The following is a 24,229-nucleotide window of genomic DNA, read 5'->3' as shown; positions in this document are numbered from 1 at the left end:
CTGTTATGTAAGATATAAACACTTCCTTCTGTGCATCTCTCAGTTACAGAGATAATGGCTGTCACTGCTAAATCATAACGTAGTGTCTGAGCTGCAGTGATGACGGTATGTACCCACTCTATCCTCTTCTGCCTACATCTGCCAGGTGTAAGGTCCAACTGGATTTAGAAACCATTAACCTCGGGGGATATAGGCTGCCCTCAGAAATTATGGGACTAACAAAATAGGCAGGGCCCCCTTCCCTTACTCGGACACCTGGAGTGCCTGGTGAGACCTCCAGTGTCTACAGCACTGACTGCACTACTCCACCTCTACATTGCTTCAAGGGAAATGTGAACTTTGTTTATGACTATTTAAACTTTATTCCCTCTAGTCCTGGGCCCGGGAATGGAGTCCCCTGCAGTCCCCCCCTTATGGCAGCCCTGGTGGTAACTGTGACTCATTTGTAAGCTTAGGGCAGCCACAACAGTACAGAACATATCATATTACTAAGATAGGATATAAATTATAAGGTGTTTGTAGTATCCCTCCTCTGACCAGGGCTGTCCTGGCTGTAAGCTCCCCCATTTCATCTCTGCTTCCTCTCGCCCCTCACTGCACTTCTTCCTCTCTCTCCTCCCCACCAGATATAGGGGGAACTAATGGGGACATCCTTCCGTCCGATCTCTCCACACTACACTCTCCTCAGATCAGCTGTCACTGTGCTGGAATCCTCCTGGCAACATCTGTTTAAATCACTTTATATTTCTCTTATATTAGCCCCCTCACTGTGGATGTGGCTATATCTATCTATATACATAGTTCTCCCTAGAGCTGACAGATAACTCATTTCTTTAATCCTCACTGGATTTGCCTGTGTTATAATAAATCATGATTTTAACATTCTCTTTACCGGCAAGCTACCAATCCTTCATTGAGAGGCCAATTCTATAACCTGTAAGTCAGAGGTTCCCAAATGAGGTCCCCACGGCACCTCAATGGTCCAGGTTTTAAGAACATCCGTGTTGGAATCTCTGTCGTAAGGTGAACAGAAATTGCTTAATGTAGGATAAAAACCCGAGGCAATGACGTATGGCAGTTAAAAATACAGGTCTCAATGGGAGTAAACACAGATATTAATTCACAGTTCCAGACAACATGATAAGTCGGTAGAAATCCTTATTTTGAGGAAAGAAAATGTGTAGTACAATAATGTGTTTAGAGGGTTTTAAATAAGAAATATTACCAACAAGAGGGATTTTATTTTTTGAAAAGCCGAAAAATGGGCTAAATGATATGGGACAAATTTATGTTGGGTGTTGTACTGATGGGAATTGTATTATTTTTTAATGTAAGTGTTATTTTCCACTTTTTGTGCACATACTTAAACGCTTTAGCAAATTATCCCCCCTCCCCCTCTCCCCCTCAAAATAGTCTAAACTCTCATTAGTCATTACTGTTTTTTTGCTGGCTATCAATTTTACATCATTTATACAAGCCAGTGCCAATCCCGGGGCATTTTTTCAATCCGGATTCGGGATTGAAAAATTCTCAATCCTGGGATTGGCCTCCCTAATTAAAAAAGCGGTGCGGTTTGTGGGAGCGATGGTTGCAGGATCGGTATCCAATCGGTGTGGCAGACACAGGGTGTTCGTAAGTGCGGGCCCGGAGTTGACATTAGCATAAAAAAACCTAAGCGTCCAAACATTGGCCCTGCTTCAGTTGTGGCATCAAAGTTGTGACACTGCCACCGTGGTTTATGCATACAAGTTTGCAGTTTACATTAATATTATTGATATTTTTGAATAAAAGTCTTGACTACTGCCTTATATAATGGGATATCGGCACAGTCCTGTAAGGGAGTTGAACATGAGGGGTAGATTTGCTAAGCAGCGGCTGTTGCAAGTACTGTAACTGCTTCATGTGGCTTTAACCTGGACTTTTAAAGGGACAATTATACAATCGTCAGCGCACTGTGCACTGAACACTGTATGTTGCCACTTTAAATTCCCAGGATAAACCTACCGAGAAGTAAACCACTGCTACATATATCTATCCTCAGGAGGTCAGCCGGGCAGTCACATTGTAAATGGTCTCAAACCCATCTCATAAATGATCTCAAACCCCTAATGATGCTATATAACCATTGTGTATGGGATTTGCAGCAGTTTTGTATAAAGCCACTTTTTTGACTGGAAACAGAAAGAAACCTATAGAATTACCGGCCATGGCCAGACTGGCCATCAAACCCGATGTCAAAGCCTGGTGGAACGGCCTCACCTCCTGTCATGCCCATCCAGCGTGCTGAGACAGGAGCAGTTCTACATATACTGTATTCTGGTGGCTTGTACTTATCTTCTACACTTGTTGTCTTGACAACGGTCCTTAATATGATCGAAGCATTGACTGTTCTTAACGTGAGGAAATAAAACATTTAATTTTGGATTATTCACAGTGCCCTTAATTTATACATCATCTATATATATAAATATATATATATATATCTAGTGACCGTGTGACTCTGAAACACTGCCGTCTGTTGGCAGCGAGTGAACCTACATCTACGAGCTTTCAAAGCTTTTGCTTCGAGCGAGCTTACTAGTCTATATATAAAAAGCTTACTACTCCTTAACTCTATGAGGTGAAGTACAGCCAATGACCACTAGAGGCCCCTCAACTGACCAAATTACTCCTTTGTGGGCTAAAATATGTAATAACAGAAAGTGGAAGCAATTTTTGCAGGGACACTGATCTTTTTCAAACTTGCTGGGTATGGAGAGAGGGAGCTGCGACGACAGACATTGCAGGTAGGAGCAGACTGGAACTGGGGGTGGGGTGGAGAGTTTGGGCTAAAAACTGTCACCGCTCAAAGTAAAAGTAAAAACTGTCACAGCTCAAGTGAAAGTACATTGCAGATGCTGTCAATTTGAGCAAAGTTTTGTCCCCCACAAACGATTTATAAAATCCCAGCCCGTCAAAACGACGGAACTACATAACAGAGCTGAAACCACTGAACATGTAGATAACTCAGGACCAGTGATCTATTCAAAGCAAAAATCACACGAGTAGTCGTGTCGTGAGCGTACACATAGGAATAAGAACGCAAGTCACACCGATGATACATAGACAATATCACAACATTTTTATTTATGAGTCCACATTACCCAAGCAGCCGTTTGGTGACTGCTGTGATCCCGTAATGCAGCTTATTGCCTGATGATCCCACAAAATAAAAATTCCGCATTAGCAGAAGTAGCCCTCTAAGGTATAAATATATTTATGTATAACATTTGTGGCACCCAGATTTAAAAGTTTCACATTCTTTACCATTTAATATCATTCATTTCTCTTTAAGTGGATCAGGCAAATAAACATGTATTTGGAAGATAGGCTGTACGAGAAAGCATTGACTTGAGACCAGCACGAAAGCATGACATCACATCAGGGCCTCAGTACATCACAATTCCATAAGGACAAGTCACTGAATGATATTAGGTACTTCAGAAAAACAGGGCACCCAAGTCATGCATACCAGAACTACATTTTGTTGGCGGATGAATAATATAGTACCTCCAGCCCATACATCCACTGGCCTATGGTCATATGGAGGCTTGCCAAGCACTGACTGTCCGACCGATTATCCAGAACGGTGAAACGGTTTATCACTTTATAGCAGACACATAGTGCAAACCACCTGGGTGATGGGAGCCGAGTGTGTGGGCTTATGTCTAAAGAGCCAGGTATCTTCCTCAAGAAAGTGGTCATCTCAGGTTCTGTTCGATGTTTCTAAAGTAATCTATAAATAAGTAACTGGGATTTTAACACAACTCTGTTATATTAATAATGCAAGTACCTCAATAAACTAAATTTCGCAATTTAGACTTCCTGAGAAAGGCTGGGTGGCCAAATTCTATAAACCCTCCACCCAATGGAAATGCTTATTCCAAGAAAACAACCATAGAAAATTGGAACTTAGCAATTACCCAATGTAAGAAACCCTAATAGGCCATCAACTATGGCTGCTTTTAAGCATAAATATAATTTTATATAACATCTTAGAATGGGTTCCCTTCAAAAAGTTTTTTTTTCTCTGGATTAAGTAAATTAAACACTATAATTAAAAAAAAAAAAAAAAAAAGAATATGAAGTATATACAAAATCTGTCAATCTTAGAAATCAGGATACCATTTTCGAGGTTGTTGCATTAATGGAAGTGACATGACTGTCTTCATGCAATAACAGAATGGTTGTCAAACACGGGGCACATAGGGTACATCAGCACTCTGTGTCCTTGCTCTCCACTCGTCCCTGCCGCTGAAGTTTAAAGGATGAGGCCTTTTCGCTCCTGGTGACAGGGTTGTCAGAGAGTTCCTCAAAAGATTTGTCAGGAGAACCGTTGTTTTTGAGGTGCGAGTCTGTGCTAGGGTCCTCATTGATAGTGTCCATTCTTTGGAGGCTGCCTTTGGCAGAGGTCGGAGCGACTGACATTTGCTGCAGTCTGGTGATGAGTTGTGAGGACAGGAAAGACTTCAATATACTTACTGGAGATGAGTCCACACTGCTCAACATTTCCACATTCTGCCAAGAAGACATAAACCAAGTCACCCATTTCTGTTGGAGAGCATTCAAGGCCTACTTCTAATACTCCAACTCCACTACTGTCCTTTATAATGACTTCCAGTAGAGATGATATAAATAATAAAATAATATGATATAAATAACAAATAATAAATGACCTTCTACCACCTTATTTATGCCTTACTTGTTCTATGTGAAAGCTGCCGTGAAAATATAGTATTCCAATGCCCATTACTGAATAAAGTAACAGGGGCACTGAGAATTCTAGGGACAGAAAACATTCAACATGGACACAAGGTTCTTGTGAAATGGTTTCCAGGCCAAGCAGGATGCAATATCTGCTAACTACATAGCTATTGCCGTAATCACCATCAATTTACATTAAATGGGCAAGGGAGGGACAAAAATAAATATGGGACCAAAAAAAACTTCTGGAAGTTGGATGTCTAATTGGCTCCTACAAGTGTCCACTATATAATTGAAAGAGAAGCAATATATCATACATACAGTTAAACAGGTCAAAGCAATTTAGATTAGACCGATTTGAGGTTCCCTGTATTAGTACTCAGATGGGGATCTGTGAATATCGTACTCCTAATTAGTCGATGGTTCTCCCGGAAGGTAAAATGCAGGGAACCAGAAATGGTTAATTTATAATTTCTGCGCTCTGCTGCAAAGTTATTCCTGTCGTTTTTTTTATAGATGAGTGTGGGTGTCTTGTTAGATTATGTAAATAATATGATTAATACATTGCTATCTCTTCGTAATGTGAAAAGCTCCTGTGACAAGGGAGAGTAACAACATACCTCCCAACACGAACCATAAAACGAGGGACAAAATACTCTACCCCTGGACTTTGTTCTGACTTTGGACTTTGCACCACCCCTGGACTTTGCTCCTAAGTTACGATGCCACCATCTGTGGTGAAACACCTTTCTCATCAATTAACTTGTTCAATACAGGTGATGGCCATCATAAATTAAGAGGGAAGTCCAGGATTTGGTCATCCTGCAATGGGTCATGTTGGGAGGTATATAAAAATAATAGATATCAATAAACAATATATACTAGAAGCAAAAATTCTTCTGCGTCTGTACAGTTTCCTTGCTGGTGCACAGCATAATATGTCTCTTAGTATGCACAGGTTAATAAAATAAAATATTTCTCAGCCGTGCTGGCAGACGGCAGTGTTCATAGACAGTGGGTGTTTAATGAAGTGGTAGAAGGCTCCTAGAGAGCGGTATCCCGCATCTCCAGGGTGACCTCTTCTTACCCGCCGGTGGTCCTGGACTGTCTCCTGGTTCTCTCGGTCTGCTGCCCTCTACCGGAGACCCGTTGGTGCTAGTAGGTAATGAGTCTTGTTCTCAGGATTCCTACCGGTCTCCGGTTCCTTGTCCTCCCTCGGCGCCTGTATTCCGGTGTAGGTGGAAGAAATAATCACCACCGTGGTGCTGAGGTGGCCTTCTCAACCTTCGTAAGATTACCGTTTGAAGCCTTGGTATGGTATTCGTGACAGGTGCCCGTCTGCTGTTTACCTTTAGAGTTAGAGGCTGGTAGTAGTCTGTGTTTAGTATCTGACGTGTAGCGGCCTCCTGGCCTTACTCAGGGATATGTTGAAAGTAAAGGGGTTTGTCCTTTTATCCTCGTTGGATCGTGATGTCACATACTGGGAGGGAATCCCGGTTGTCATGACAATGTAATGTTCCTTTGCTTCGAGATAGAATCTTAGGAGACTCTTAACTCCAGCAATGCTGGGTGCTGTTCACGAAGTGAAATAGTTTATATATGACTCTCCGTCTCCACGGCTCGCTGGCTTTCTGCTCATACTGTATATGAGTTAAGATATCCATATTAGCTAAATGCAACTGATCTATGCAAATAGAATTATGTGTTGAATTAATCATCATTAGTAATTTAAACGAACACACAAAAAAAGGTGGGGGATAAAATGTTATATAATCAAATTAACTAATGAAAAAAAGAAAAACAAGACCGAGAAATGAAAAAAAGATAAAATAAAATAAAAAAATTAACGAATACATGAGTCAAGTCTGTGTTTATCATGTCATCGTTGCTATAGCAACTAGGTCTATATTCCAACATTCCTTGCTAAATTTACTTAATTTATTTGGGTGTCATATGTGTTTTCTCGCCAAGATATGTATCAGAGGTAATCAACCATTTATGCACGATGTTGTTTAATGAAGAACCAATGTCATTTGTTCCCTGTTGTTTCTCAGGGGGATCTATATAAGTCTGCAGCAAATTTTTATGTCTTGCTAGAAAGAGGTTACCAGACGGTAATTGCTCATCTGAGTTTTGATGTTGCAAAGTTTTCAGACTGAAGATCCATTTTTAGCTCTTCTTTATTGATCCTTTTATTGAAGTCACTACACCTCTAACGATTTTTAATTTATTTAATCTCTAATATTCTCAGACCTATTGGGTTTGAAATTATTTGATAAACTTTGTGCAACGAGTCCTCTTCTGAAATTCCGGACATGTTCAGCAGTTCTCACCTTTAATTGTGTTCTGCCCACTCAGTCCGGTATCCAATTACTCGCGGCCACTATATTTATTTATTTACAGTTTGTTATATAGCGCAGCAGATTCCCTTGTGCTTTACAATTGTAGACAGTAATAAAACAAACTGGGTAACAACAGACAGACTTGGAGGTAGGAGAGCCCTGCTGCAAGCTTACAATCTATAGGGACGTAGGAGGGAAACACAAGGACAGGCACCAGTAATAGCATAGGTTGTAGGATCAGAAGGGAAGCTATATAATACATAAGTGCCTCAGAGGGTTATGCGTGTAGAACTTAAATATGATAGGCTTGCCTGAAGAGGTAAGTTTTCAGGGAACGCTTGAAAGTTTGGAGGCTAGTGGAGAGTCTTATTGTGCATGGAAGGGCATTCCATAGGATGGGAGCAGCCGATGAAAGTCCTGTAATAGTGAATGGGAGCTAGTGATCTGTGCAGAAGAGAGACGCAGATCTTGCAATAAGACTGTAGCCTCTAGTCTAGGGTTAATGCATAGTTGCCTAACTTCCTGCATTCTGTAGGAGACTCTGTGAAATAACAGCAATCTCCCTCATGTCACCTAGCCCACATTATACTGTTACATCATAGTTACCTCCCCTCCTGCACTCTGCAGGAGACTCCCTGACATAGCAGCAATCTCCCTCTCTCCCTCATTAGTCTAGCAATCTCCCTCATGTCACCTAGCCCACATTATACTGTTACATCATAGTTACCTCCCATCCTGCATTTTGCAGGAGACTCCCTGACATAGCAGCAATCTCCCTCTCTCCCTCATTAGTCTAGCAATCTCCCTCATGTCACCTAGCCCACATTACACTGTTACATCATAGTTACCTACCCTCCTGCATTTCTGCAGGAAACTCCCTGACATAGCAGCAATCTCCCTCTCTCCCTCATTAGTCTAGCAATCTCCCTCATGTCACCTAGCCCACATTATACTGTAACATCATAGTTACCTCCCCTCCTGCATTCTGCAGGAGACTCCCAGACATAGCAGCAATCTCCCTCTCTCCCTCATTAGTCTAGCAATCTCCCTCATGTCACCTAGCCCACATTATACTGTAACATCATAGTTACCTCCCCTCCTGCATTCTGCAGGAGACTCTCTGACATAACAGCAATCTCCCTCTCTCCCTCATTAGTCTAGCAATCTCCCTTATGTCACCTAGCCCACATTATACTGTTACATCATAGTTACCTCCCCTCCTGCATTCTGCAGGAGACTCTCTGACATAGCAGCAATCTCCCTCTCTCCCTCATTAGCCTAGCAATCTCCCTCATGTCACCTAGCCCACATTATACTGTTACATCATAGTTACCTCCCCTCCTGCATTCTGCAGGAGACTCTCTGACATAGCAGCAATCTCCCTCTCTCCCTCATTAGTCTAGCAATCTCCCTCATGTCACCTAGCCCACATTATACTGTTACATCATAGTTACCTCCCGTCCTGCATTCTGCAGGAGACTCCCTGAAATAGCAGCAATCTCCCTCTCTCCCTCATTAGTCTAGCAATCTCCCTCATGTCAACTAGCCCACATTACACTGTTACATTTTTTGGGAAAAAAGGAATGAGAGGTAGATACATTTACATTGAATCATCAGCGCCATTTCCCAGCACTTTACCACGTATAGTCTCTCTTACTAACTGCTTTGGGGATCATCTACATGTGGATATAATTAATTTTAAAAGATACCTCTCAGATGTAGCAGTACACACCCACGCTTCTAGGAGTCACGTTCACAATCTCTTTTCACAATCTCTCCATATATGGAACTAGACACGCCCTTTATGTGGAGCATGACACGCCCCCTCAATGGGGCTCTGTGCAAAATTCTATTACCAACTATAATCTCCCTGAAACTAGTTTACAAAAGCAGGCAAGTATGGTTTAATGGATGCGGTGTAGTTTGATCAGGGTGACAGATGTCAGGACTGGAGATCATAATTCGACCTACTGTTAAAACTATTCAGTTTACACATTAAATTTTGATTTTCTAATAAAACTGCTCAGTTTGGCTCCATTTGTGACCTGAAGGAGGTATTGTGCTGTGCCGCTTGGGGCCCGGACTGTAGGTCAGTCCTGGCCCCCAACATTTCTAGTGGCGGCCCTGCCAACCACTCACAAGTCACGACACTATTGTGGACGACCGAGAATCTAGAGAGACACAGGACACAGCTTGAAGTTCAGCGCAACTGAAGATTGAAGCCCAGAATGCACACCAAGTTACCAATCCCAAAAGCACAATTTCCACCGAAAGTTGTGATCTGGAAGGCGCTATCAGAAAGCGGTGACCAATATCAAATATATATATATATATATATATATATATATATATATATATATATATACAAAAAGAAATGGAGAGGGAGCGCAGTATGAGCATCACAATAAACTTTTACTAGAAAAGTGAAATAAAGCTCACATACATGTTGGTTAAGATTTAACAGCTTGCCAGAATATAACCACCACACCACGCCGACAGCTTTGGACCGGGACCAGTCTTTTCACCACCTGTGGAGCTTCAGTGGGTCAGCAACAAACAGCACAGCGTTGTAGATTTAGGCCACGTCCAACGCGTTTCGTCATTGGATAGACTTCGTCAGGGGGTGTGTCAATTCAAAGTGCTAGTGTGGTATATATGTCCATCATTACAGCTGAAGTCAATTGACTCTCTCACCATCAATTAGCCCTCTAGCTTTCATTTAAACGTATCAAGCTGTCTCAGCATGTCACAATAAAAATACATTTTTATACAAAGAAGGAAAGGCATACATTACATAATAATTTAATACATACATTAGAAAAAATTTGAAAAAATTAAGTACATACATTAGAATTTTTTTTTTAGATAAAAGTATATATGCTATTAAAAATATATATAAAAGCTGTGCAATATCGCAATCATAAAAGATATATGTCTTCTAGAAGAGAGGAACAAGAAAACAAGGTATTAGAGATGATATATTCACAATGCAAATTATATAATAACTGTACATGGATAAAAAGGAGGAAGCAACGCTGACATGCACCAAGGTGACATACCGCCGACACACCATCGACATAACCGATGGGGTCCGCAGACCCAACACAGCGGTCAGTCAGTGAGCCGTCAGGAGGCGCCCTCTAGTGCAAGAAGGATACAACGTCGCAGCCTTCATTCATCCCCATAGGAGCTAAGGTGCCGATTGTGTGGATCCAATAAGTCTCCCGTCTACTTAGTTTTTTAAGGAGATCTCCACCGCGCTCATCAAGTGAGACTTGTTCAAGGCCCTTAAAGGAGAAGTGATTCAGGTCACCATTATTGCATGTTAAAAAATGCCTGGATACGCTATGTGTAGTCAATTTATTGCGTATATTACGTGTGTGTTCCAATATCCTAATTTTCATCCTGGACTCGGATGTATATATATATATATATATATATATATATATATATATATATAGAGGATGGATGGCACTCCACACAATGATAGAAAATGTAGCTGGCCGGGGTGCACACGCAGGGGGAGCATATAGGAGAAGTATCGTGGCACACTCTCGGACTTATGAACAAAAAGGATCGACACTCTGGGTGTGATACCAACGTTTCGGGGTTTAATCCGTTTTCAAGGTAAAGAACAAGTGATATACATGAATGGACATACCTATATACCATCTGAACAGTCCCACGAGTCCCGACCTGTGCGCCCGCATTCCAACTGTCTAGCATGATAGAGTCCGCCCGCTCTGATGACATCATCATCAGCTGGTTACTGGATCTCCGGCTCAGCGTCAGTGGTTACTAGGCAACAACAGAACCAGGACGCTATGGACGAAAACAAGAAGATATGATTACATGACACAAACACCCACAGTGCATAAAAATAAGATACAATTAAAAAGTGATGAATGGCTCGCACGGGGCACATGATGAGGGATAAAGTGAAATGTACAGTGGGTTACAGAAAAATGTTCAATGAAAATTGTTCATTAAGACCTTTGGGGCGTATAGTGTCCAGTTTGAAAATCCATTTGGCTTCAAGTTTCAATAGTTTCTTGCCCCTATCGCCACCCCGGTGGTCGTCAGGTATTTGGTCTATGATGATGTATTGGAGACTTGCAAGGGGATGTTTCGCAGCGGCAAAGTGTCATCATTTCGGCCAGAGAGTCGTTATATAGCCCCATTTCAACATTTCTGGACCACTTCTTACAGCCTGTTGTCCAAAAGAAACCGGCATACACGTCCTCGCTGCTGAACAAATTACAGGAGTTTGGCACCATATACCCCATGACCTGGTTGGTCACTTGTACACTAGTATCCCACATGAAGGCGGGATCAGGGCAACCAGGGAACTGCTTCAAAATGACCCTGAATACCAAGGACCACCTATCGACCTGTTTGTCACCTTGTTGACCCTTATACTCCATCGTAACTACTTCTACTTTGACAAAAAATTCTATCGCCAATGCGCGGGCTGCGCGATGGGTTCTCCAATCGCCCCATCGTATGCCAATGCATACATGGCCACCCTTGAACAAGACCTCTTCCTGAGTGGTGAACTACACAAAAACATCTGCTTCTATACAAGATATATAGACGATGTGCTACTATTTTGGACGGGTACTCAACTAGAATTCACCGAGGCCATGGAGACCATTAATGCGCTCCCCTGCCCCATCAAATACACTTACAATATGAGCATGAGCACGGTGAATTATCTGGATGTCTGCATCACCATTGAATCAGATAGACTATGTACATCCATCTTCACCAAACCTACCGACCGCAACACCCTCTTGCGGGCACAGAGTCATCATCCACCTGCCCTCAAGAGGGGTTTATCTTTCTCGCAACTCTTACGTGTCAAACGCATCACTAGTTCCGAAACCATGTTGTCCCAAAATCTGGATTTGATGCAAAAGAAATTTCTTGAGAGAGGCTACTCCAATACCACTGTGATGAATGCACGGAAAAAGGTAGACAAGATCTCCCGTGCTACAGCCTTGACCGGACACAGTACTAAGAACAATCCCACTGACGTGATCCGTTGGGTAAGATCGTACAACGAGGCAGATGACACTATAACCTCGACAGCCAGAGGTCTGTGGCCAACCATACAGCATGATAAGGATTTAAAAAAACTAAAAACATCCAGATTTATGTCATGCTACACAAGAGGTAAAAACCTCCGAGACTGGCTAGTAAGAACTTACATATCAGCGAGATTATCGGCGGGTACCTATAAGAAACCGGGAGGATGTTACTGCTGTACAGGATGTACGACCTGCAACGCTATGATGCAGTCAAAAACTTTTGCTCTAGGGGGGTCTAAATGACAACCTGGGGTTAATTCATTTTCTGTAACACACCGAATTAGCGAGGTTCACCCTTTCATCCTGGGCGGCTAGGTTTAAATCAGATATCATAAAGCATAAATTATATGTATAACAGACAGGGTGGGGGTATGAGTTTAGGGCATAGGATCACAGTGAAGTCCTAGGTAACTTCTGGCACAGATGTAGGCAAAGTGTCATATGGACATGATCAAAAATTATTTAACAGTCAATATAGGAACTAGGTGCGCTAAAAGATAATGTACACAGTGTAGGTTTGTATGTTTTTTTTAGATTAAATTCACATCACAGTCGACACAATCAGCCAGGAGCAATAAGCGAGTAATAGGCTGTCTGACATGGTGGCTTGGGGAAATCACCAGCCACCATAGTACTATGCACATCACACACTGAGAGTCACGTTACAAAAATGTTGATTATTATCATGCAGATTTGTATACAAGAAGTATATGTGTTCACATGTCTAATGTACTGTTTTGGTTTGTTTTGTTTATAGGTTGCCATGGCCACCTAACACGTGAGCGCTGACGGAGGGTGACGCAGCCGGGGTTGCGGCAGGTCACTTCCGAGGGGAGGCGATGATGACTTCCGGAAACCGGGTGACAGCGGGTCCCGGCGGCGCAGCCTGACGCGACAATGTGGGGGTGACAGGTAACGGGTAAGGGTATATATTTGAGTACACTGTTTATGCATGCTTATCCTGATGATGGGGTCCTGAACCCCGAAACGTTGATGCACTTTTTTCACTGAATATATCGTTTGAAAAAGTCTTCTGAGTGCCGCCTCGTCTGTCATATATATATATATATATATATTCATATTAAGAACGTTGATTTATTGAGTATTCATAAGACAATAGTGGCAAAAAGGTTGAAGAGGTACTGCAGCAGCAGGAGGATCCACACACCCACAGCAAGGCAGTGCCAGAGACTATGCAGCAGCTCCTATATAGAGTAATGCGTTGGGTACTTGGCAGTAACGCACACTTGTGGTGGTGACAGACTGACACTAGGGGACTCGCATGCTCAGTGCTGTCTAGTGGACACATAAGGGGAAAGGGCAGTGTTCTGTGTCCCTCCTGTAACCTCACTCCCACCCCCCCAACTGAAATCATGCTCAGAGACAGTATGTGGGATTGAATCATTGGCCACAGTTTATTTACAACACGATACTTACATTTGCAGGGTAGGGACAGAGAACGGTGGGCAAGGCAAGCAACCTGTCAATGACCTTCATTGATTTATAATGTGCAGTGTGCCCCCTCCCTACGCTGTAGTCCCTCGGCTAACTGTGAGCCAGCCCCCGCCGATCACCCCCTGCCTGGCGTGCAGCTGGCTGGTCTGCTGTCGACAGCTAGAGCCTGCCGTGCGGTCCGACCAAGGGAGAATCTGCAAACCTCAGCTGGTTCCTCCTGTCCCGATGCCTTGCACACCGCTTCTTGTGGGCCCCAAACCTTAGGAACACAAAATGGGTTGGGTGGGATCTACTGCCCTGCTCCTGCCGAATTCTGCCCCCCCCCTCCCCCACTCAGCCTCAGCAATTAACCACTTCCCGGGCCTGACTCCCCCCGCTCCTCCTAACTGAATGCCTGGAGTTCCAGGTGTGAAAAAGGGGTCAGGCATAACTGCCTGCCCCCTGACCTTCCCACTGCTCGGACTTCAGTCCGCCAATGCCCCGCCACCCCTATGCCATCTCTGGCTTACCTGCGCTCCCTGGGGCCCAAGTGAAGAATGCTCTAGTCTCCAACACTTCCAGAGTATTTCCTTGTGATTTCAAATCCGTCGAATTCATGCAGTTGTGTCTAATTCTGCAGAATTGATTCATTGGTACAGTACATTATTTCACCAATTTGGTTAATACCACTGCTTGATAATATATAACTGTTCATATAGACCAGTTTCGGATTTTGCATTAATAGTATTATATTTTATGAATATGATTATATCTAGGAAATATAGTTTGGTTCTGCCGTAGACTGCGGCACATATAAAATTGTTATTATTTTTGCTGACGTAATACAAAATTTTACATAGTGTCTTTTCATTACCATTCCATATGAATTTGCATAGGTTGGGGCAAATCTTGTTCCCATTGCTGTATCTATTTTTTTCCTGTAGAACAGGCCTGGCCAACCTGTGGCTCTCCAGATGTTTTTAAACTACAAATCTCATCATGCCTTGCCACAGTTTTGCTATAAGGGAGTGTTGAAACTGTGGCAAGGCATGCTGGGATTTGTAGTTTCACAACATCTGGAGAGCCACAGGTTGGCCTGTCCTGCTGTAGAATTTTAATGTCAAACCATATATAGGGGCCAATGGTGACTGCCTGCGCATGCACATAATTGTATATGCGCATGTGCAGGTTTTTACTGCGGGCGCCCTCTGAGACTTGCATAGTCTCCATGGCGCTCACAGCGGGGTGCATGCAGGAGGCGGGTAGGGGGAATATCAGCGAATAACGGGGCCGGGTGTTCAGACGCATGATGGACGGCATTACAAGGACTCGGTGAGCTAGCTGCAAGTTTCGCATCTTACCAAGTCAACCAGAATGAGGGCCATAATTATGTTGGAGAATGAATCTAACTCCCTGTTGCTGATGGCAGCAGTGACAGTCGTTAGGTGCCAAGGTCTGTATGGATGCCATGGCATTCCTCTCCTGAATCCTGGGAGGAGGATGATCGTGATTGGCTGCACTGCCCAATTCAAAAATGGTGCTGCATGTTGTCAATGGCCCATAAACAATGCAATTTTTTACAAACTCAAGATGGCTGCGGTTGAAGGAGGAGTGCTGTGTGGGCGGCTGCCAATGCAAAAGAGCCCAAATGGCTGCCGCCTGGAGGTGAAGGCCTCGAGATAAAGATCAAAGATAAAGACACCAGAGAAAGCCATGGCTCCGGCCATGCTAAAGAGACCGCCACCCCCTAGGTGTTTTACTAAAATATTTGGCGTATTTATTTTAATATTTCTTCTACAGGGGGACTATAGATTTCAGCAGACTGAGATATTTCAATGTGTGGCCACTATAATGTGAAGAGAGATGAAGTACCAACCAATCAACTTCTAACTGCCATCTTGCAAGATACTTTATCTCTCTCCAAGGTTTATTACAGCCCTAGCCCCCAATCCCCTAATTATAGACATATCATTTACAAAACTGAGTCTGCAAGTCCACTAGCAGAGTCACTTTTGGGATGATGAGTTATTGTGCAGGAGCCAAATCTGGGTGAATTTATGGGTTTAATTATATAGGTAAGTAGACCCCCCAGGCCAGTAGCAGGCTGGGCCAGGGGGCAGGGTGCCATGTGCCCCCCAGGCCAGTAGATTTATGCAGCATTAGGGACATGCATGGCCAGGAAGGATTGTCTGACAGCCGGGAAGTGTCTTCTGCCTGCCTCCCCGGCTGTCAGTGTCAGGCAGAGGCTCAGTTACTGATGTGTCCAGCTGCTGAGGAAAGCTCCGTGGGGGCAGGGCTCAGGGGTGGAACTACCAACGGTGCAGCCGGGGCATTGCACCAAGGGGTGTGGCTGTGTGAAGGGGCCCGCAGCTGGCAGCATTATCAGCAGCAGTGACTTTCTAGTTACAGTATGCTGTGACAAGATACGGGTCCCCCTTCACTGCCACGAGCTGCCGTGCCATAGCGAGGAACTTGGAAGAGGATCAAGTCAGAGGAGGAGGGACTTTGAGACCACTTCCATTTACTGCTCCTCCCACACCTCACCTCCTCTCCTTTGCCTCTGTAGCACTGCCACTGGCACTTCTGATGCGGGGAACTAATAATCTGACAGTAGTGAGCCTTCGCAGCAGCGAAAAGCTTATCCGGACCCCCCCAGCAGCAGACAGCTTCTCCTGACCCGCCAACCAGCACCAACGGACAGTCACGCTCAACCCTCCGCCCGCAGATGCAGATAGCTTCAAGAAGTTCCCCCCACTCCTCACAGCAGCACGCAGCTTGTCCCAAACCCAAGGCAGCAACTAGGGGGGTTTCTCTGCCTCCCCACCAGTGGAGCCTGACCTCAGAGGAGAAGAGGTCGCACACAGTCCTGCCCGGGTCTGGCCCGGCTCCACCAGGTCCACCCTCATGTACAGAGCAGCACCTGGGGTTCACCCAGCACCTGTCAAGCGCTACCTCATCTAAATCCTCATCTAAATGGTCAGTCAGCCTTCTTTCTTAAATTATTTTATCCTGATGTTCCCCTTCAGCGGAGACTGTGGGGAGCACCAGGATGCTGAGGCTGCATCGACAGGTGAGCGGGTGTTACCTGCCTGCTTAAGCGGCAGAGACATCACAGAGGTCACTGGTGTAGCAAGGTTGACGGACATTTGAAATGTGGTGCCGGCCAGGGCAGGCGACAGGGGGGGTCAAGGGGGACAAGTGTGACGGGCCCCAGAGATCTGAAGGGCCCCAGAGTTTCCATACCACTGCAAGGCCACTGCCTGTACTTGCAGCCTGGCCATCTACTGTGCACCATCTGTTTTTGGCTGAGTCTGACTGTCTCACTCACTGTGTGCCACTGCCATCTACGGTGTGTGTGCCCTGCCACTTGGTGCACAGAGCCATCTACTCTGTGTGTGCGCATGGCCTGGGGCCGCAGGCGCACAGCCGTACCCTCCACTGGTGCCGTGGCCTCAGTCTCTGGCTCTGGCTCCTGTACTTTTACTGCACATGCGCGGGTCGAGACTGAGAACGAGAAAGGAGGATCTGGAGCAGCAAAAGGTTAAATGAGGCTCATGCAGAAGAGCGTTGTGTGGATTTGAGATTAGGTGGGGGGCCCCAGATATATAATTGTACAGGGCCCCAAGATTTCTGTTGCCGGCTGCCAGCCAATCAGAGTTCGTAGACTGGCAGCTGCAGTTAGTGAATGGCTCTGATGAGCTCTTGAGCCAGTGCCATATTTGAAATGTCTGCCAGACTCATCTAGAGGGGTAAAGGAGTGCGCTGTGCTTCACTCTCCTCCCTCCCTTACCCGTCGCAGCAGCTTCTGCAAAAGTGGCGGCAAAGGATGCCTCACTGAACAGTGAGCAGCGCTTGGGGCATAGAGTAGGTGGCACTTTTGGAGGCATTATGTGTCATTGGCAATACTGGGGGCATTGTATTTATAAGCAGGCGTACTGGGGGCATAATGGTGTATGGCATATGTGTAATGGGCATTGCGGTGGACTCAGCTCACAGCAGTTTTTTGATCTCATCTAGTGGGAAGGAGGGAAGACCACATGAACGCTTAAACGGGGCCCCGTTTTGGGCTGACTTTACATCCCGACTGCTAGACTTCCTAGCCCTACCAGATGAGTACAGAAATTGCACTTTTAACTGTTTAATTTTACCACATTGTAATAAAGGATCACTTTTAATTCAATTACAGTGGAAATCTATATTGCTTTAAGAAAATCCATTCGGAGAGTGGAAAAGAACTTGAGACAAGGGGGGACCCCCCCGAACATATATGTATATCGCAATATATTTATTGTCATAGCCCGATATGCATGACTAAAATATTCCATTTACACAACAGTATTATACGAGGGGGAAGCTTTTGTCTCTCTTTTTTAGATACTATAAAAAGGATCAGACCTGACATCTTGGGAAATTGATCAGGAAAGTAACATTCACTCTAGCGCTGTATGATTGGTGAAGGGCCTTCTTGTTCTTTCTTATTATCACTCCTAGAGGGCAGGTGTTCCCTCTTGGTCCCTTTCACCATACATTCTAGCGGCTTGCGCTGTAGGAACCCCATTCACTCTCAAATATTTCCTAATATACATCCCCAGCGTCCGCAACCAAGGCAACGGTAGCGGAGAACTTAAATGGATAAAGACACGATACGTCACTTCCGGACCGGAGTCTGGATGTAAACAGATGAGAATCTGTAACCAAGATGACGTGATGCAGCCACGATACGTCACGTCCGATCCGGAGCCCGGAAACTAACAGAGTCCGGAAATTGACAGCACAATCATCTACGAGGACACTATATAAGACGGGACTGGACACCCGGGTAAGATATACCACTTGAGACTTTGAAAAAGACTCCAGCAGCAGTCGAAACGCGTCAGTCTGGGAGTACCGTCTGGTTGACTCAGAAGCGAGGTGCCGGGACGTAACGGAGCTGATACCTGTGATTTGCCCCGGGACATTTTCACATGCGCTATTTGAACTGGCGATCAGTTCCAACTTATCCAATAATTGCCTCACTTTTTGAGTCAATAAGAGGCTCCCCACATGCAGGGCCGGTGCTAGGGTGTCCGGTGCCCTCCTGCAGACCATACATTTTGTGCCCTTTCACATTGCCATTGCAACAAGCTGCAGCCCGATTGTGGGAGCATATGCAATATGAGATCCTATGGAGGATCTAGGGTGCATGTACATGTATGCATACACCATCTCAGTGCTGTGTCCGCAAAATGTTGCAGGCACCAAAGGTGCCCATACACGCTGCGAGAATCGCATACGTTATGGGCTAGATCGCATCATACGGCATGCATGCAATGTGTGTGCGATGCGATCCGAAAGCAGTACAAAAAGTATGTGCAGCACTCGTGACTGAGAGGGAAAGGTGAGAGAAGGAGGAGATGGAAGAAGAGGGGAGGAGATAGAGGGGGTGGAGTGTTGAGGACTGGCAGTGGCACTGGTACAGCACACTGAGAAGAGGGAAGGAAGGGGAGGCGGCGCTGCTGCCTGTTCGACAGTTGACAGGTGCAGGGAGCAATGGGTAGGGGGCGGATCCGGACATGGCATGTCATCCAGACCTTCACAGACAGCACTACATGCCTCAGCGCAAGTGTCCGTGAGGAAGAGGGGACAGGTCGCAGAAGGAGGACAGTGTGTGCGTGGTGCAGGGAGCTGCTCAGCCTCTTCATACTGCTGCCTGCTGTCAGACAGGCGCTGCAGGTGGCGTGGAGGAGGCAGTGACAGTGAGGGCTGAGGTAGCTTTAGCAGGGAGGGAGACAGCGCCTTTTCAGCATGGCGCCTCCCTGCTTTGCAGGAGCTGCTGAGTGGGTAGCGCCGGCCCTGCCCACATGGATTTTTAAAAAATCATTGTTACACTGAAATTTTAGATTTGTATTTACATATCTGGAGGATCTGAATGTGACCTACCAGAAATTGTTCTGTGTTTATTAAAATGTTGTTGTACCTAACTGTACTTCACTATATGAATATCTTTCCTCTGCATGGTACCTTTGGTATATTTACGGCGGAGAAGTACTATACGTGTTGAACATATCAGCGCCTGATCACAAGTTATGTATATTCCTTGTTTGCACTAAATACAGCACCTGTTGGCTTCTGTGTGTCCCACTCGTGGGTTTTGTGGACCTAGTTGTGACCGTGGTGGACTGTGGAGGTTACTGGAAAGTACTACAGGTATACAGTGAAGTGGTTAGTAAATTAATATAGACTGGTCGCAGGCTCTGGACTGTTGCAAACAGCCACCGAAGCTGAATAGAATAAACGACCGGTGGAAGAATCCAGAGAAGCCTAAAGATATATATCTTATCCAAGGAACGCCTCCTGGGCAAAGCTCAACTGGGACTTATGTTTGCCCAGTAGTGAGTCCTTATACTAAATAATAATAATCCTTGGAAACTAAATAATAGCTGCTTATCAGGCAGGGTACTGTGACAAGATGGTGGCAGATCAGCGGAGACTCCGGGAGCTGAATAGTGGCAGGTTAGCGGGAGGCAACTAGAAAGCAAAGTCACTGGGAGCCGAGCAGTGGAGAAGTAGCAGTCTATGACAGGGTAGCTGGTTGCGACCTAGTCAGTGTTCACGGTAACGACCAGATGTCTGGATTCGGCAGAGAAACTGGTCAGAGCCAGGTGAGCAGTTGAGGATCCAGGCAGTGTCCGGTGAGTGTCCCGGAAGCTGAGCCCGATCTGACTAGCTGGTGTGACTAGGAAGCCGAGCAGCTGCTGATTAGCAGCCGAGAAGTCAGGCAGTATCCGGTGAGCATCTAAGATGCCAAGAAGGGTCTGGGATGCTGGGCAGGATCAGATCAGCAGGTGCAGGTGGAAAGCCAAACATAACCAGGTTAGCAGATGCGGCTTAGACGTTGGGCAGTCGCAGATGACCGCTACCAGCTAGAAGCTAACCCAGGAACTAGGTAAGCAGGAGCATCCGGAAACAGGCTTCTGGATTCAACATGGCTGAAGGCAACTCCTGATATTTATCCTTCTTGTTTTGCAAGGACTGGATGGCAGGAAGGAGGGTGATTAGCAATCCAAGGTCTGGATTCAGATGATCTCAGGCTGGACTGACAAGTGGATGACAAGGAACAAGGCACCAAAGGGTTACAGGAGATCTCTGCTGAAGGCTGGATTCACTCAGGTGTTTAATCAGTCAGCAAAGCTAAGAACTACACTGACTGTAGTCCCTCCCATACCTTATAAAAGAGCGCACGTTAGAGGCACGTGCTGCAAAAAAGGTGTATGTTCTCACAAGGAGTGTGTTTTTACATTTCTCCACACAGTAGCACAATCTAATTCACATTACACCACATGTAGTATCACTGATTCACATTACATTACACATTGGTGTCGCTTATTCATGTTATTACACACAGTAGAGATCATTATTTATGTTACTTCAGACAGTAGTACCCCTTATACACATTACGCCACACAGTAGTGCCACTTATATATAATGCCAACAGTAATAGTGCCTTTTACACATACTGCCCACAGTAATTCTGCTTATACAGAATGCCCACAAAATGGCAAGAGTAGTGCAGGTTAGACATAGTGTTCACAGTAGAGCTCCTTAAACACAATGCCCAGAGTAGTGGTGCTTACATAATGCCTAGAATAGTGCCCCATATGCATAATACCCAGAGTAGTGCCACATATACAGAATGCCAAGAGTAGTGCTGCATATACATAATACCCAGAGTAGTGCCACATATACAGAATGCCCAGAGTAGTGCCGCATATACATAATACCCAGAGTAGTCAGTGTTCACGGTAACGACCAGATGTCTGGATTCGGCAGAGAAACTGGTCAGAGCCAGGTGAGCAGTTGAGGATCCAGGCAGTGTCCGGTGAGTGTCCCGGAAGCTGAGCCCGATCTGACTAGCTGGTGTGACTAGGAAGCCGAGCAGCTGCTGATTAGCAGCCGAGAAGTCAGGCAGTATCCGGTAAGCATCTAAGATGCCAAGAAGGGTCTGGGATGCTGGGCAGGATCACATCAGCAGGTGCAGGTGGAAAGCCAAACATAACCAGATTAGCAGATGCGGCTTAGACGTTGGGCAGTCGCAGATGACCGCTACCAGCTGGAAGCTAACCCAGGAACTAGGTAAGCAGGAGCATCCGGAAACAGGCTTCTGGATTCAACATGGCTGAAGGCAACTCCTGATATTTATCCTTCTTGTTTTGCAAGGACTGGATGGCAGGAATGAGGGTGATTAGCAATCCAAGGTCTAGTTTCAGATGATCTCAGGCTGGACTGACAAGTGGATGACAAGGAACAGGGCACCAAAGGGTTACAGGAGATCTCTGCTGAAGGCTGGATTCACTCAGGTGTTTAATCAGTCAGCAAAGCTAAGAACTACACTGACTGTAGTCCCTCCCATACCTTATAAAAGAGCGCACGTTAGAGGCACGTGCTGCAAAAAAGGTGTATGTTCTCACAAGGAGTGTGTTTTTACATTTCTCCACACAGTAGCACAATCTAATTCACATTACACCACATGTAGTATCACTGATTCACATTACATTACACATTGGTGTCGCTTATTCATGTTATTACACACAGTAGAGATCATTATTTATGTTACTTCAGATAGTAGTACCCCTTATACACATTACGCCACACAGTAGTGCCACTTATATATAATGCCAACAGTAATAGTGCCTTTTACACATACTGCCCACAGTAATTCTGCTTATACAGAATGCCCACAAAATGGCAAGAGTAGTGCAGGTTAGACATAGTGTTCACAGTAGAGCTCCTTAAACACAATGCCCAGAGTAGTGGTGCTTACATAATGCCTAGAATAGTGCCCCATATGCATAATACCCAGAGTAGTGCCACATGTACAGAATGCCAAGAGTAGTGCCGCATATACATAATACCCAGAGTAGTGCCACATATACAGAATGCCCAGAGTAGTGCCGCATATACATAATACCCAGAGTAGTCAGTGTTCACGGTAACGACCAGATGTCTGGATTCGGCAGAGAAACTGGTCAGAGCCAGGTGAGCAGTTGAGGATCCAGGCAGTGTCCGGTGAGTGTCCCGGAAGCTGAGCCCGATCTGACTAGCTGGTGTGACTAGGAAGCCGAGCAGCTGCTGATTAGCAGCCGAGAAGTCAGGCAGTATCCGGTAAGCATCTAAGATGCCAAGAAGGGTCTGGGATGCTGGGCAGGATCACATCAGCAGGTGCAGGTGGAAAGCCAAACATAACCAGATTAGCAGATGCGGCTTAGACGTTGGGCAGTCGCAGATGACCGCTACCAGCTGGAAGCTAACCCAGGAACTAGGTAAGCAGGAGCATCCGGAAACAGGCTTCTGGATTCAACATGGCTGAAGGCAACTCCTGATATTTATGCTTCTTGTTTTGCAAGGACTGTATGGCAGGAAGGAGGGTGATTAGCAATCCAAGGTCTAGTTTCAGATGATCTCAGGCTGGACTGACAAGTGGATGACAAGGAACAGGGCACCAAAGGGTTACAGGAGATCTCTGCTGAAGGCTGGATTCACTCAGGTGTTTAATCAGTCAGCAAAGCTAAGAACTACACTGACTGTAGTCCCTCCGGATTCAGTATTGAATCCCGGCGGTTGGGATCCTGGCGTTCAGAATCCCGACGCCGGAATCCCGACAGCTGAAATGCCGACAAGGGGGGGACGTGGATCGCCCCCCCTTGCGGGCTCGCTGCGCTCGCCACGCAGCGGGCCCGGTGCCTCGCTACGCTCGGCACGCTATTTTATTCTCCCTCCAGGGGTGTCGTGGACACCCCAGGAGGGAGAAAGTCTCGGCATTTCGGCGGTCGGGATTCCGGCGTCGGGATACTGAACGCCGGGATCCCGACCGCCGGGATCTTAACTGCATCCCGTCCCTCCCATACCTTATAAAAGAGCGCACGTTAGAGGCACGTGCTGCAAAAAAGGTGTTTGTTCTCACAAGGAGTGTGTTTTTACATTTCTCCACACAGTAGCACAATCTAATTCACAATACACCACATGTAGTATCACTGATTCACATTACATTACATTACACATTGGTGTCGCTTATTCATGTTATTACACACAGTAGAGATCATTATTTATGTTACTTCAGACAGTAGTACCCCTTATACACATTACGCCACACAGTAGTGCCACTTATATATAATGCCAACAGTAATAGTGCCTTTTACACATACTGCCCACAGTAATGCTGCTTATACAGAATGCCCACAAAATGGCAAGAGTAGTGCAGGTTAGACATAGTGTTCACAGTAGAGCTCCTTAAACACAATGCCCAGAGTAGTGGCGCTTACATAATGCCTAGAATAGTGCCCCATATGCATAATACCCAGAGTAGTGCCACATATACAGAATGCCAAGAGTAGTGCCGCATATACATAATACCCAGAGTAGTGCCACATATACAGAATGCCCAGAGTAGTGCCGCATATACATAATACCCAGAGTAGTGCCACATATACAGAATGCCCAGAGTAGTGCCGCATATACATAATGCCTAGATTGGTTCCCCATATACAGAATGCCCCCTACTTCTCTACAAAGTGCAGCCTGCCCCCTCCCCTAGTGGTTAGTTACCGTCTTCCTGACACTCAGCTCCTCCAGTCTCCAATATGT

At 45.4% G+C, this 24,229-nt stretch overlaps 1 long non-coding RNA gene across 1 annotated transcript; it reads right to left on the bottom strand.

Annotated features, from left to right (window-relative positions):
- Window positions 1-3,095: 3,095 nt before the first annotated feature.
- On the bottom strand, window positions 3,096-6,506 carry LOC146064713 (uncharacterized). The gene is made up of 2 exons (XR_014471843.1): window positions 5,831-6,506; window positions 3,096-4,557 (listed from the first exon to the last, which is right to left on the bottom strand). It is a non-coding gene; the product is annotated as an uncharacterized LOC146064713 (long non-coding RNA).
- Between the last annotated feature and the right edge of the window lie 17,723 nt (window positions 6,507-24,229).

This window comes from Crinia signifera, chromosome 3, assembly GCF_055691185.1.
Source record: "Crinia signifera chromosome 3, ASM5569118v1, whole genome shotgun sequence".
Taxonomy (NCBI): domain Eukaryota; kingdom Metazoa; phylum Chordata; class Amphibia; order Anura; family Myobatrachidae; genus Crinia; species Crinia signifera.
This window is presented reverse-complemented; position numbering and strand designations above follow the sequence as displayed.